Source organism: Puma concolor, chromosome B4 (assembly GCF_028749965.1).
Source record: "Puma concolor isolate L17-30 chromosome B4, mPumCon1.1.hap2, whole genome shotgun sequence".
Classification (NCBI taxonomy): Eukaryota; Metazoa; Chordata; class Mammalia; order Carnivora; family Felidae; genus Puma; species Puma concolor.
This window is the reverse complement of record NC_141673.1, coordinates 17,546,473-17,562,422: the sequence shown is the minus strand read 5'-3', so window position 1 is coordinate 17,562,422 and position 15,950 is coordinate 17,546,473. Positions and strand designations below refer to the sequence as shown.

Sequence of the window (15,950 nt, the reverse complement as noted above, 5' to 3'; positions counted from 1 at the left end):
GCCTGACAGAGAAGGGCTATGGTGGTGAGAGCCGGCATTGGAGGGGCACCAAGGGCTGAGTCTAGAGAGGAGGTCCCAAGCTTCTGGCTTCAGGCACACCCCTACTCTCTGGGACCTCAAATAAAACAGGATGCCGCTTATTTATATGAGGGGTGTGCAGACTGTTTCTTAACAGGCCAGGTAGTAAATATGTTAGGCTCTGTGGGCCAAGAGGCAAAATTGAGGATGTTAGGTGGGAATATCTATGACTATTTAAAACGTAACCTTGGGGGCGCCTGGGTGGCGCAGTCGGTTAGGCGTCCGACTTCAGCCAGGTCACGATCTCGCGGTCCGTGAGTTCGAGCCCCGCGTCAGGCTCTGGGCTGATGGCTCGGAGCCTGGAGCCTGTTTCCGATTCTGTGTCTCCCTCTCTCTCTGCCCCTCCCCCATTCATGCTCTGTCTCTGTCTGTCCCATAAATAAATAAAAACGTCGAAAAAAAAAAAATTTTTTTAAAACGTAACCTTGTAGGGGCGCCTGGGTGGCGCAGTCGGTTAAGCGTCCGACTTCAGCCAGGTCACGATCTCGAGGTCCGGGAGTTAGAGCCCCGCGTCAGGCTCTGGGCTGATGGCTCAGAGCCTGGAGCCTGTTTCTGATTCTGTGTCTCCCTCTCTCTCTGCCCCTCCCCCGTTCATGCTCTGTCTCTCTCTGTCTCAAAAATAAATAAATGTTGAAAAAAAAAAAAAACGTAACCTTGTAGAACTATGAAAGTCATTCGTAGCTCAAGGACCATAAAAGAAAAAAAAACACAAAACAAAAAAACAACCAGGCGTCTGATTAGGTCTGGCTGTTGGGTTTCTGCTGGAGGTTACGGTCTTGCCTCGGCCTCACTGGCATTATCTGTCCAACAGAAAGCTTTGCCAGGTATTAGACACACAGTGCGGAAGTGGGGAGGCAGCTGAGTATCGGGACGTCCACAGTTCAGAAGTCCAAAAGCCCAGCAGATTTGTGTTCGAGCCCCCCTCCGCCCCTCAGCGGCAGTGAGGCCCCGGACACGCTGCTTAACCTCCTTGAATCTCAGTTTCCTTGATCTGTAAAATACACGTGATGCCACTTACTTCTCAGGGCTGCCGGGAACACCCAGTGAGAGTCCACTCGTCAGCACGGCACCAGGCCCTAGGAGTTCAAAGGTATCGCTGGTGGCCGGGACGCCATTCACAGATAGTTTTTGAACGTGTTTTTGGTGGTCATTTCCATGAAAAATGTGAGCCCTCTCGGTCAGGAGCACAAGCCCCTGTTCCGACACTACCTTTTGTGGAGGGAATGTGTTTGATGTAGAGCGTGCCTTCACCTGAGCCACCTGCGAGGCATTCTCCCAGGATCATGTTTACTTCAGGGAAATGAAGCAGGAACGTGGCAGAAGGGGGGGGGCGTGAGCTTTTCTGAGCACATAGGCTCGAGGTTCGTTGAACTCTCGGAACAGAAAGGCCAGGCTGTGGCTGGAACTGTTCATCTCTGGGCATCAGCCCTGGGGTGAGTGCAGAGTGATGAAAACCTATCAGGAGTCTCCACTGCCTTCTTGCACTAGAACTTTCTGCCTTCTCTGCACTTAGCCAGAGTGACTTTGAGGTCTCAGCTTTGATGTGGGAATTAAGAGTCTCCTGGGCCTGAGTCAGATTCCTGGCCAGGCTCTGAAGAAATCAGGAGCTTCCAGTTGGCTGAGGGAGTTCCCACGAGACCCTTTGCTGGATGGAACACAAAACAGCCAGAGAAGATTCTGGAAGTTGGTCCTTGAGTCAGCTAGTGGGAAATTGCAACAGAACTCCTTGGGAAAGCTCTTTGGAGTTAGATGAGCTGCTTTCCAATCCCGGCCTATTGTCACTTATTGGTAAATTACCTAACCTCCAAAAAGTCGCAGGACTTCTTTGAACCTCAGCTTTCCCGCCTGCAAAATGGACATGATATGGCCTGTCTACCTGGCTTGCCATGAGGACTAACCAGTGAAAATTACCGAAGTGTAGTGAGTGCATTTTTTTGTACCAACTATTGTGCTAAGGGCCTCTTCTTGCTCTCTTCAAGATGCTGCGAGGTACTGGGCAAGGAGAGGTTCCATGTCTGTTCCCAGAACTTAAGCAATTTGATTCTAGAATCTACATTCTTTTTTTTTAATGTTTATTTATTTTTGAGAGAGAGAAACAGAATGTGAGTGGGGGAGGGGCAGAGAGAGAGAGGGAGACACAGAATCAGAAGCAGGCTCCAGGCTCTGAGCTGTCAGCCCAGAGCCCGACGTGGGGCTCAAACTCGCAAACCATGAGATCATGACCTGAGCCAAAGTGGGACGCTAAATTGACTGAGCCACCCAGGTGCCCCTAGAATCCACATTCTTAACCATTAGGTGATACTGCCCCAGGAAGAGAAGTGAAACTCACAGAAACAAAAACATAGTTCTCAAAACGTGTGTGTGTGCGTGTGTGTGTGTGTCCGTGGTTTTGTTTATTGAGCGAGCATTTCCTGAACACCTACTCTGTGCAAAGCCCTGGAGAAAGAGCTGACTAAGGCACAGTTCCTGGCTGCAAAGAAGGAACTCCAGACAGATATTTTTATCTGGCTTCAAAAATAGTGATAAGAATGCTTCCTTGCTCCCAATTCCACACGGTATGTGCTTTAACGAACTATTAATTGTTTTTTTGAATTCTGTGACCACAGAGCTCTTTGACAGAAATAGGGGAGGAACCCCACGATGCAGGAGCAGCCCTAGCTTGCCCAATCACTGTTCTTTCTCGTGCATGTTTGGTGTTCCAAACATACTTGTAACTTGGATGTGGTGCTGCACAGTGAGGTCACGTTCCTGGTCTGCCGGGAACGGTGGGATGGTCCCCAGGGGAGCCAACCAGATGAATAAGGTTCCTGGAGACATGCAGATAAAGAGGTCCTTGTGTAAATAAATGATGTGACAGCCGCACCCTTACTTTGGCCTGGATGCAGGGCTGAGGAAGGGAAGCACAGAAAGTGTGTTTATTTTTCCTTTGCCCGCGCAGTCATCTGAGTGTATTAAATGGACTGTTAGACCCCAAGGAATACCTTCCAGGTACGTTTTGTAACCATCTGCCTGCTCCTTTGCTGTGTGGTGAGGCCAGTTGGTCGGGCTGGGTAATTTCCAAGCCTTCTGTTTGGCTCCTTCCCCCTCCGCCATTTTTTCTCCCCCCACCCCCCCCCCCCACCCCAGTCTGGGAAATTTTTGAAAGAAAAGTGTAGCAAATAGTATAATAAACACTTTTTTCTCCACATGGGCGTGTTTGTTTCAGATCTTGTGTAGGTCTGCATATATGGTAGAAATAATTCATAATCTCTTTCCTGTCTCCTCTTTATCCCCGTTCTGTCCGTCTCCTATTGTGGATTTACCATAAATTCCAGCCTGTGTTTTTCAACGTTTATTTATTTTTGGGATAGAGAGAGACAGAGCATGAACGGGGGAGGGGCAGAGAGAGAGGGAGACACAGAATCGGAAACAGGCTCCAGGCTCCGAGCCATCAGCCCAGAGCCCGACGCGGGGCTCGAACTCACGGACCGCGAGATCGTGACCTGGCTGAAGTCGGACGCTTAACCGACTGCGCCACCCAGGAACCCCCAGCCTGTGTTTTTACACGTTTACATCCACGCTATGTATACAGTATGCCTATGGTGTGTGTTGTCCTAGCCCGGGCAGGCGCTGTCGTCCTGAGTATGTTATCCTTCAATTGCCCTGTCGCACTCAACCTTGTGTTTTGAGGTCCAGCCCTCTGTTGGTTTTAATTGTACTACTGTTTCCCATCGTATAACTATTCCTCATGTATCCACCCCCTATAAGCAGGCACATAGGTTGCTTCCGAGTTTTTGCTAGTGCAGACGACGTTGACTTGAACGTTCTGGTGCATGCCTGTCACTGCATGCCCAAGCACGAGAGTTTCTCTACAGGATATACTGTGTGTCAGGACACCCACCAGCAGTGGCCGAAGGCTCCTGCTTTCCTATATCCTCCCAGACACTTGATTTTGTCAGCTATTTTGCATTTCTGACCAAATCGATGATCTCCCTATAGAAAAAGAGAAGATTTTTTTTAAATGAGGATCTTGCACTGAAGTGCCTAAGCATGCCCATGAAAAAGAATGCTTTGGAAATCTCAGGGTTCAGCATCTCCCTTCCTCGGGGCTTTTGGAGATTCTGGCTTCACGAGCCTCTTCCTTGCTTTCCTGGGACTTTCAGCCTCCCGCACAATAGCATTGCATTTCGGCACTTCGCCATGTGGAAGGCGACTCCCTACAGCAATCTCCCCAAGTCGTACCTTTCTTACTCTGGGTCATTTGAAAACATCTCACGGGGCACCTGGATGGCTCAGTCGGATGAGCGTCTGACTTCAGCTCAGGTCATGATCTCACAGTCCGTGAGTTCGAGCCCCGTGTCGGGCTCTGTGCTGACAGCTCGGAGCCTGGAGCCTGTTTCAGATTCTGTGTCTCCCTCTCTCTGCCCCTTCCCCGCTCATGCCCCGTCTCGCTCTGTCTCTCAAAAATGAATAAACATTAAAAAAAGAAAATTAAAAAAAGAAAAAAGAAAACATCTCGCATCTGCTGTTAGCACTTGGGCCAGGTCTCGTTACCACCTCTCGCCTGAACAGCTGCCCTTCAGCCTCGCTGGCCTCCTGGCTTGCGGGTCCCCCATTCATTCAGTCAGTCGTTTATCAATCCATTCATCCATCATTGACAGAAGCCTTCCTGTGTGTATCCCTATAACCACGGTTATGGCCCCTCATTACCTCCCGGACTTAGCCTGGCTGTCAAGGCATTTCACCATCCCTGCTCCAGCTCATTTCCCTGCATCACCTCGGTCTCCTCTGCCCTGGCATCTAATCTCCTTGTCCACAGTTCTCCAGACACTCAGTGACAAGTTACTCGCTCCCTCTGCCACCACCACGGTGTCTACCTGTTAAACACTTTGTGGTCGCCCAAGGCTCAGCTCCATTCTTCTCTGAGGAGCCCTCTGTGCTCCGGGTAGAACTGACCTTTTCCCTTCTGTGCTCCCATAGAGCTGTGCACATCCTCACCTGTCCCACTAGCTACTGTGTGAACTCTTCCCAAGCATGACCCGTCCTCATCCACCCCTGTAGCTTCAGGGCTGAGGACCGATTCTGGCATACAGCACGTGCATAATTAAAGTTCGTGATGAAGATCTCCTCACTCCCCCGCTCCCAGTTCCGTGTAGGCACCATGACCATCCAGCTGCCCATTGTCCGCCAAGAAGTTCTCTGTTCTGCAAATTAGTGCTGGAGACTTGTTGGAAGGTGTGTTTCATCTTAAGAGAATTAATTAGCTTTTAAGGAGTTTAACAAAGTGTGTGGATGAATATTCTTTATTTTTAATCAGGAAGCCTTACCTAAACAAACACCCTCTACTTGAAAACTCTTTGGAGTTTACTCTTTATTCTTAAAAGTAATTCAACTGACTGTAACCTGATGCCTTTAATTCAGATTTTGCTAATGAAGATCAAGCTTTCCCTAATCAATGGGAATGAAGGAAGAGTGTTCACTAGCTAAATGGCCATTCTCTATTAGGTACAACAAATTACTGGGCTGTGCTTCATTTTATCAGCTCACTGGTTCCAAAATAACGTTCAGAATCGCCTAGAATGCTAGTTAAAATACAGATTCCCAGGGGAGCCTGGGTGGCTCAGTTGGTTAAGTGTCCAACTTCAGCTCAGGTCATGATCTCACGGTTCATGAGTTCGAGCTCTGCATCAGGCTCTGTGCCAGCAGCTCGGACCCTGCTTTGGATTCTGTTTCTCCCTCTCTCTCTGCCCCTCCCCCACTTGTGCTCTGTCTCTCTCTCAAAAATAAACATTTAAAAAAAAAATTGTGTCTTAAATACAGATTCCCAGGCCTTGCCTTCACTCTCAGGAATCTCTGGGTGGGACCTGGAAATCTGCACTTTTTGACAAGCTCTCCATGTGATTCTAATACGGAGATTGAGATCCATGGATCTATATCTGTGCCGTCCACTATGGTGGCCACTAGTCATATGCAGCCATGGAATGCTTGAAATGTATTCAGTCCAAATTGAGATGTGCTTTCAGTGTAAAATACACATTGGATTTCAAAGCCTTGTACCCCCCCCAAAAATGAAATATCTTAGTAATATTGTTAAATATTGATGACATGTTAAAACATTAAAATTTTGGCTATATAGATTGAAGATTAATTTCACCTGTTTCTTTTCACTTTTTAAATGTGGCCATGGGAACATTTTAAATTACAACCGTGGCTTACCCTGTCTCTGTGGGACAGTGCTGGTCTGGATTGTTGAGTCACTGAGAACGTGGCATTTGTCTCCTGGTGAATTTCAGACAGTCGGTGTTCATTGTGTGTCTGTTGGATGAATGAGTGAGGTTGATGGGTGACACGACTTCCACTTACCTGTCGTGGGACCTTGAACAAGCTGTTTCGCTTTCCCGGACCTCAGTTTTCTCATCCATGAAATAAGCAGAGTAACAGGAGCCCCGTTGTCCAGTTGGGGTTGGATCTCTTCAGTGATTCAGAGAAAGGCTCTTATCTGCCCCTTGTAGTGCCGGCAGAACGCTGCTCAGCAGGGGCAGGAAATGATGCCGTCCTCAGCTTGCCGGGTGGTGAGGTCAGAAGCCTCACTGGGAATCCTGGATAATTTCATCTTCTGTGTAATCCTTCCCCTGATCGCCTCTTGGTTTCACTTAGAACCGGGAATAGTCCTGGCCAACCTAATTTTTTGCCTATCCGACTATTTTTTGCCTATCTGATGCGTGTCTTTCTTCCAGCTGTCCACACACAACTTCTGGAATTCATTTTATCCCATCACCCATGATTCATGACTCAACTCTAGAAATCCCAGATTAAATAAACATCAGTGGGGTTTTTTTCCCTTCTATATTTGCTCTGAAAATTACGTATTCGTGAGGCAGTATGGTGGTCACAAGGGCAGATCCCAAAGTTAAATCATCTGGGTTCTAATCTCATCCCTACGTCTTACTAGTTATGTAACGTTGGGCACATTCACTCAGTACCTCAGTTTCCTGAGCTTCCTCATCTGCAAAATATACCTATTTTGCATAATAAACTCCTATGTAAGATCAAGAGGGTTATTACATGAGAATAATGTGCAGAAAGCAATTAGCACAGTGTCTGACACCTGGTAATATATTAGTATTATTATTAGTTATGTTAGATAACTAACAGCTATCGAACCTCATTGTGTACCTGTACAATGACAGGCATTATTGGGATATCTTCCAATATCCCAGCGAAGGGAAGTTTTCCGCCATTGCGGCCGCTTTAGGGAAAATGGCGCAGTGAGAAGTTTAAGGGTATAAGCAGCCGTAAGATTCGGAAAGGAAAGCTCACAGGAGCTGGATAGGCAAAAATAAATAAATAAATAAAATAACAGCAGCAGTAACGACAATAATAATGCTAAGTCCCTGCCACCGTCCAGTCCCTTTACACATTCATTACATACATGGTCTCATTTCATCTTTATAACCATCCCATCTGACACAGGTGGGGAAGCTGAGTCTCAGAGGGGCTGAGTCCAAGGGGAACCAGCTCCTGAGACACCTCGCTGAATCCAAACTCGAGTCTTTGTACCCATAAGACCTCCACTCTCTCCACCAGCTTGTAATTCTCTCTATTAAAGTGATGGGGTCAATCCTTTTGATGTCTCTGAAAATCTTATAATAAGACATTTTCATCCCCAACATTACGGAAGACCAGGCAAAACAAATCACTGAGGTTAAAACCAGAAGTTCCCTGCTTTCTGTGAAGTGTACCCCTCAGGCACACTGTGGGTGGGCTATTCTCAAAGTCTAAGAGGGGCCTGGAGATGATTATAGGTGGGGCCCTGGGCTGGGCTGCCTGGAAGTCAAGCAGACGCTAAAGACAGCATTCAGGGCAGACCCGCGTGGTCCTCCAGGTAAGACTTAAGGATGGGAAGTCAGGAATGGAGTCAGGGAATTAAATGGGAAGCAGGGACCTGGGCCACCCCAAGGCTGGTCAGTGGACAGCTAGCTGGGACTGGACAAGGAGGACGGAGCCTGATGCCCACTTGGGTGCTGGAACACAGCAGAGGCACAGTGTGACCCCGGCCGTAGACTGTCCCCCATCCCCATCATGAGTTCCCGATATTTTTCCAATCCAAGCTCATCTGGGTTGAGGTCAGGGGGGACTTCTGGGAGGCCTGCACTTCCGGCAGCCAGGCTGGGCTGGGGTGGTCAGAACTCACAAGTTCACACGCTGCCCCGAGCATGTGGTCACGTGGCCACAGAATCACCTTGGATCCTGAAAGGCCATCTTTCATTCACTCAACAAGCAGGCTGAGAAATTCTGCTCCCTTCCATCTTCACAGCTCCTTGGAGAGAGTCTCCCCACCTGGCATAGCTCATCTAGAATGTGCTGGCATGAAGGATTTCTTTGAAATGGGCAATGGACAAGTTGTAAGATGGCAAGGCGTCCGTCGGGCCAGCACATTCTAGGTGCTCAGGAAACCATCATGACCGTTAACCGTGAATGACACCGTACTGGTTCATGCTCTGCTACTTCAAGAATCCTGCGAGACGGATAGATGTGGAAACTGAGGCAGAGGGAGGGTGAGTCCTTTGCCCAGTCACACTGCCGGCGGGGCTGGCAACCCGGGGCAGCCCCGAACCCACGCCCTGGACGTAGGTGTGAAGATGCGGGCCTGCGGGGCGTGGGACACCTGGGCCCAGGGGATCCCTCGGGGTCCCTTAGGAAGCTCCAGGAAGGGCACAGACAGGCACTCATCTCAGCCCTTCATCCCAGCCCACTGTGGCAGGTCGCCCCTCCTTCCCAGATCCCACCCTGCCCCCAGCGGCATCTTAAAGCACATTGGAAACATTAACACATCCCCGGCCATTTGTCTTGGCTGGTGTTGGCTCCGACCGTACAGTTTAGACATCTCTCCAAGGGCAGACAGCAGGTCAGCGAGAGTCGATAATGGATTCCAGCACATTGGACACCGTTCAGATCTAATGCAAGCCTGGCGTCTGAGTCCCCCGTGTGCATTGGCAGCTTCTGGGCGCTGCCTCCCGGGAAGGGCCTTGGAGGCCCAGCAGGCGGGTGGTCACGGCTGACCTCCTGGCCCTGCGGCCCCACACCCACACCCCTCTGGGACTCACAACCAGAAACGCTGGCCTCTCAGACTCTCCCAGCCCCTTCCCTTGTCCTCCCGTGCCTGCTGGTTCATGTGAACATACCAGGCGAGTGGTCCCCTGCTGCACCGGCCGCGGCAATGCCAGCCCACCGGAGGCACGTGAGAGCATCTACCGAACGAAGCGGTTGCCGTTCCCGTTCATGGTGTTGCTCGGCTAGCGCCCCGGCCCCCTGCGCCCCAGACCCGTCTCCCCACCCGCTTCCTGGACATCTTCATTGGACGTTGCGATTTAACATGCCTGGAATTGACGAAAGCTGCTCATCTCACATCTCCCGCCTCAGCCAATGGCATCCGCTCTTTCCGGCTGCTCAGGGCGACATCCTCGCAGCGTTCCTGGACACCCTGTCTTCCGTGCACGTGCTCAGCCCGCACGCACATCCTCTCAGTTCTACCTTCAAAATAGATCCGGGGTGCGGCGGCTTCTCCCCACCCCCACTGCTGCTCTTTCTTCCCGCCTCTCCTGGATTATCCCAGCCTCCACCCCTCTTCCCACCAAGGAACATTCTAGTGCTGCAGCAGACCTGTTGGAGAACACAGGTGGGAGCTTGGCAGTCCCGCACCACCCTCCACCGCCCGGTGAAGGCCCGGGTCCTCCCCACCGCATCCCCGGCTCGCGGGGGGCCCCTGCACCTGCCAGGCACACGCCCGGCAGGCGCCCGACTGGGCCTTTGTCTCACTTCCCCAGACACGCTCCTGGTTAACTTCCTCGCTTCCTTCAGGCCTCCGCTTAGAAATCACTTTTGATGTTTTGAGGATGAATGAGTTAACATGTGAAAAGCATTTAGAACAGTGCCTGGCCCCGTAGCTGTTAGTTATTACTGTATTCTTACAATGGATCCTTGGGGCCTGATTCAGAGCAGACACTAAGGTTACTTGAACGGGTTATGTGTCCAGGGCCTGGCCCGATGCCTGCCACCGAGCAGGAACTCAAACGTTTGTCGAACTGCCGATGTCGGGGAGAGGGAGAGGGTGGCATGGGACGGGGCGGCTTCCCCTCCCCTTTGGCGTTCAGGCTCCACACAGGCATCCTGTGAGTTGCTGCTGGTCAGGGAAGGGGGTCGGGACCTTCTACCCCTGCCCTCTCTCTCCTGCCCGGGCCTCTCAGCTGGAAGCCTTCCCCCAGAAGAGTCTGAAGATGAAGGCTGTGGCCCGAGTCCCTTGGTCTCCTTCCAGGGCTGAAAAACGTGTTAATGTGCACTCTGTTTGGAGCAGTTCATAATTTGAAGCAGCTGATGTCCCCAAGCGAAACCACTCTGTTGGTGTTCCCAGAACCCCAGCCTTCAGAGGTCTCCCCTGGTTAATTCAGCCTCAGCCGCCTGTCCCCGAGGTACAGAGGGAATGGAAGGTTGTCGTCCCGCCTTGCCGGGCCACCTTGGCCCCCTAGGAAGGCCTCCCGCGGTGCCCCGAGGAACACACCCAGCTTCAACCTCAGGGCACTTGGAAGAGGGTATTTAGTGGCCTGAGTTTCTGCCGATTTATATGTTCCACGTGCCTCAGTGTGTTTGAAAAACAAAAGGCATGGAAATTTCTTGTGAAGAACAATACGACATGAAACTTTCCTTCCACTCGGAGGGGATGACCCGGCCGTTTGGCAGAGAGGCACCTCTCCTGATTAAGAACATACCCTCTGCCTGTCTTTAGGCAAATCGAAGAGGAATGCTCTGTGCCTACAGAGCTTGCTTCTGGAAGGATCCTGGTGTGGGTCATCTGGTTTATACAGCATTACTGTTATGGGAGTGGATGTGTCATGGCCTGGTGGGTTTGGAGTCAGGGAGGCCCGAGTTCAATACCCACGTCTGTCGGTTACTCAGTGCCTTCGCTTCACCTCTCTGAGCCTTCATGTTATCATCTGTAAGATGGGAATGACAGCCGCCATCTCGCAGGATTTCAGGGCCTGGAGACCGTGGATGTAAAGAGCCCGGCACATAGTAGGTGCTCCATAAATGGATGCTGTTACTCACTGAGCCACGCAATAGCTATTTACTGGGCATCAGCCGGGTACAAGATGGGGACTCGCACAGGCAAAGATCCCCACCCTGGGGATTCTAGGTGAGGAGCCAGACAATAACGAGATAACAAGGCAGGAGGGAGGCTGTGGTCTAAATAGTGTGGGCGCGGGGTGGGGGGGGGGGGGGGGACTTTCGGAAAAGATGCATTTGAGCGAGAACCTGAAGGTGGCAACATTGCTGGCCACACAGACACCTCTAGAGAAGCCGTGCCCGGCTGTGGAACAGCCTGGAGAGGCCGTGCCTGACCTGGAACAGCCTGGAGGGTGAGGCCCCGTCGCCGTCTTTGCCTCTTTCGTGTGGGCTGTGCCACGCGTGGCTCTGAGCCCCATGGCCTGTCCTCTGCCTCCTCAGTCCTGAGCTTTGTTGCCCAGCGGAACCACTCTCCACAAGATCGGCCGCGTCTTCAGGGAGTTTTCCTTAACACCGGAATTAATTGGACCAGATGTCATTTTATATGTTCCAGGGAAAGAAGGAGTATCTGCCCCTGCAGAACTGCCAAATTCTAACGTGGAGTGTTGGGACAAAATGTAGCTGATGGGAGAGGACAGGAGGGCTGGGGACGGAGGGACAGAATCCCCGCCGCTGTCCCAGTCAAGGTCTGTCTCTAACCTTTGATGGTAGAGGCAGGACACGAAATACAGATGAGCCTTTCTCCCACACTTCTTGCCTTAGCCAACTCGTGATCATTGGGTCTCAGCAGAAATGTCACCTCCTCAGAGAAGTCCTCCCTGACCAGCCCACTGAATTACCTTCATAGACCTTGTCACTACCTGAAATGATCTTATGTGTTTCCAGATTCATGGTTCATTTTCTACTTTAGAATGAAAGTGCCAGGAGGGCAGGAAACTTGTTTCCAAAGAACCTAGAAAAGTAGCTGTCACGCAGCAACTGCCTAGTGTTTATTTGTTAAATGGATGGATGAAATCTCTTTCCATAGAGCCAGGGAAGGGTCACCCTAGACCAGTGCTCTCCAACTGTAGCCTCCGTCCCATCAGTGAGCTGTGATATCAGTGTAGTGGCTCACAGCTAGCGTTTTTAAAAAAAGAAATAGAAAAGAATTTAAAATATCAGAGCACATTACACACGGTAAGGGCAAGAATTGTTTTAAGAAATACATGTACATACACGTATTCACTGTATGTGGAATGAAATACTGTATTTCTCACTGTAGTCAGAAAGGTTTGAAATGCAGCAGTGAATTCTAAGTCTTCTCAGGCTTGATCTTCAAAGAACATTCTTCCCTTAGAGACTGTAAACTTAGTTGCATAAAGTTTACATTCTAGGGCACCAAAGCAGAACTTTAAGAAAAGATTCCTTTGTTTCCTATTAACTGAAAAAAAAAGGAATAACTTTCCACCGTAGAGGGGGCCCTGTCTCCTGAGTCTCCACCAGCATGTATGGGGTCATTTACACGCTCACATACAAATACACACAGACACAGATGTACTCAGACACCTACTAACACACACAAGCATATACATAGACACATACTTACATGCACACGGACACATGCACATTCTCTGTACACACACACACACAGTAATACGCACAAATACACATCTGTACATACAAACTCACGTGGACACATGCACTCATAGATACAGATACCGAGTCACATAGGCACACCACATTTATGTATACACAGACATAGGTATAGACTCACACACGCGTGCACACACACACAGGTCCACACAAGAACATCCTTATTTCTTCCCTCTCGTGCTCTGTGGCCCTCTCTCACACAGCGACCCCAGGCCATTCTCACCACCTGCACCAATGGGGAGGTTGGGCTCCAGAAGTCCGCAGCCTTTGCAGTTATCCAGACTTGGGTTCAAATTTCCACTGACTGGCTGAGTGACCTCAGTTAGTTAGGCTACTCCGTCTCGTGGAGCCTGATTCCTCACCTGGAATTGGAGTTGGTGAAGGTCACGCCTGCTTCACAGGGGGCGGCAGAGGAGCCGGGGTGGCGGGGACAAGCTGGGCACGTGCGTGGGTCAGACTTGCCAGATGCCCCGTCGGGAACACTGGGACCCACTGTGCCTCTCCCGCCTCTCCCCCTAGCTGTGTGATCGTGGACCAGCTCCCCGGGCCCCTTTTGTGAGAGGGGGACGTCGAACCTGCAGCGGCCAGGGTCACTGGGAGGAAACAGTAGGTCTGTAGGAGGGCCGGCTGGTGGCTGGTGAAGCTTGGGAGGCGCTCGGTGCCCGTCACGTGCTCTAGGCCTGCGGTCTCATCTTCCCCCGTGGGCCCCCTCCCAGCCCCCACCAACCCACGCGGTCCTCACCATCTCTGAGGCTACAGGAAGCCAGGCCGGGCTCCTCCTGGGAAACCACTCTTGGCCATTTGGAAGCAACATCTGGGATTTCTTGGATGGACACACTCTTGCTCCTGCCATCCAAGGCTGGGCTTCCCCGTCTCCAGAAGGCTCTGGTGGAATGACCCCGTGTTACCTGCGTTGGGCCAGAGGCCCCTGGGGAGCGCTAATGTACGTCAAGCGTGATCTTCACCTTCTTAGTTGCACAGCATCTGGCTTTGAGGGAGGAGATGAGGAGGGGTGAAGGCAGGAAAGAGAAGGGTCACCAAGGTGGGGGGTGGGGGCCGTCCTGGGGCCAAGGGCAAACAAAGCACGTCCAAACAGGGCACCCGGGATGGGGGGGAGCAAAGCGTCCCAGACACATTTCCGACTTTCCAGTCGGCCTCTGGAGCCGTTCAGAGCAGCAGATGTCAGTGCCAGAGAAGCTGAGACACAAGGAAACACCTAAAACTTAACCAGAGAGCGATAGAGTCGGTCTGCGGCCTGCTGCTGCCTCCTGGCCCTCCCGAGCGCCATGTGGAAGCCCCCTGAGTGTCCCCCCAGGGACTCACCCCCTCCCCGGCCGCCCCGGGGCCTCCGCCCTGTCTGCACAGCCGCCTGCATCCTCAGCCAGCCAATAAATGTACCAGGCACCTTTGGGAACAGGAACACGGAGGAGGCAGACGTTTGCCTCTGGAAGGACAGACCTCACCCGCGTAATGGCACCCACCGCCGCCGGGCGTGCCGCGAGGTGGGTGTGCGGGCGGACTCGTTTCCCTGCCGGCTCAGGCCTAGCTGGGGAGGTTGGGTGAATTCACTCGAAGGGAGCCGTGAACGGGGAGGGGTAGGGGGGGCGGGCGGGCATCTCAGTCTGAGGAAGGAAGGCGCTGCCGTGGCCTGCCGGGGAGCCCGCCCCCAGCAGGCTGCAGGGCCGGGGTGTCTGGTCAACACTTAGGGTTCTTTCACTTCGGAGCCAGTCGCAGAGAACCACGTGGTGTGTGACCGCCCTTCTGTCGAAGGTCCGGGATAGGCAAATGCATAGAGACAGGGAGTAGGTTAATGATTTCCTGGGGAGGGGGTGATAGCCAAGGAGGGCGGTGTAAGGAGAGGGTTTCTTTGCGAGGTACTGAAAGCGTTCTACAATTCATTGTGACGAGGGGCGCCCGGGTGGCTCAGTCGTCAAGCATCTGACTTTGTCTCGGGTCATGATCTCACGGTTCGTGGGTTCCAGTCCTGTGAGCTCGAGCCCCACTCTGGGTGAACACAAGCCCACTTGAGCCAAACACACGGCCCATTTCTCTCCCTCCTCTCTCTCTCTCTCTCTCTCAAAAATAAACAAATAAGTAGAGAAATAAATAAAATTAATTGAGGTGAGGGATGTCCAAATCTGTGAGTATACTAGAAACCATGAATGAGTACCCTTTAAACAGGTGAATTGCAGGGGCACCTGGGTGACTTAGTGGGGTAAGCCTCCAGCTTCCCCTCAGGTCATGATCTCTCTCGGTTCATGAGTTCGAGCCCCACGTCGGGCTCTGTGCTGACAGCTCAGAGCCTGGAGCCTGCTTCCGATTCTGTGTCTCCCTCTCTCTCTGCCTTTATCCTGCTCACGCTCTGTCTCTCTCTCTCTCAAGAATAAACATTAAAATATTTATTTATTTATTTATTTATTTATTTATTTATTTATTTATTTATTTTTGCCTTTGCAATGTTTATTTTATTTATTATTTTAGTTTACATCCAAGTTAGTTAGCATTTAGTACATCAGTGATTTCAGGAGTAGATTCCTTAATGCCCCTTCCCCATTTAGCCCATCCCCCCTCCCACAACCCCTCCAGCAACCCTCAGTTTGTTCTCCATATTTATGAGTCTCTTCTGTTTTGTCCCCCTCCCTGTTTTTATATTATTTTTGTTTCCCTTCCCTTATGGTCATCTGTTTTGTCTCTTAAAGTCCTCATATGAGTGAAGTCCTATGATACTTGTCTTTCTCTGACTAATTTCACTTAGCATAATACCCTCCGGTTCCATCCACGTAGTTGCAAATGGCAAGATTTCATTCTTTTTGATTGCCGAGTAATACTCCATTGTATATATATACCACATCTTCTTTATCCATTCATCCATCGATGGACATTTGGGCTCTTTCCATACTTTGGTTATTGTAGATAGTGCTGCCATAAACATTGGGGTGCTTGTGTCCCTTCAAAACAGCACCCCTGTATCCCTTGGATAAATGCCTAGTAGTGCAATTGCTGGATCATAGGGTAGTTCTATTTTTAATTTAAAAAAAAAATTTTTTTTTAATGGGTGAATTGCATGGCATGTAACTTATATCTGAAGAAAGCTTCATTTAAAGTCACTCCCCCTTCCCCCTCTGTCAGCTGGCCTGTCCCTGCAGGTAGGGAGCAGCTGGGTCAGTATCTGTGTGTGCTCGCTCTCTCTCTCTCTCTCT

General features: G+C 50.9%; 1 protein-coding gene and 1 long non-coding RNA gene across 5 annotated transcripts in view; both read left to right on the top strand.

The window, feature by feature from the left end:
- CHST11 (carbohydrate sulfotransferase 11) overlaps positions 1-15,950 on the top strand; it is a 264,903-nt gene that overhangs the window by 204,059 nt on the left and 44,894 nt on the right. The window lies entirely within an intron of this gene.
- LOC147578937 (uncharacterized) lies at positions 11,352-15,146 on the top strand. Its single transcript, XR_015253380.1, has 2 exons — positions 11,352-11,445; positions 11,477-15,146. It is a non-coding gene; the product is annotated as an uncharacterized LOC147578937 (long non-coding RNA).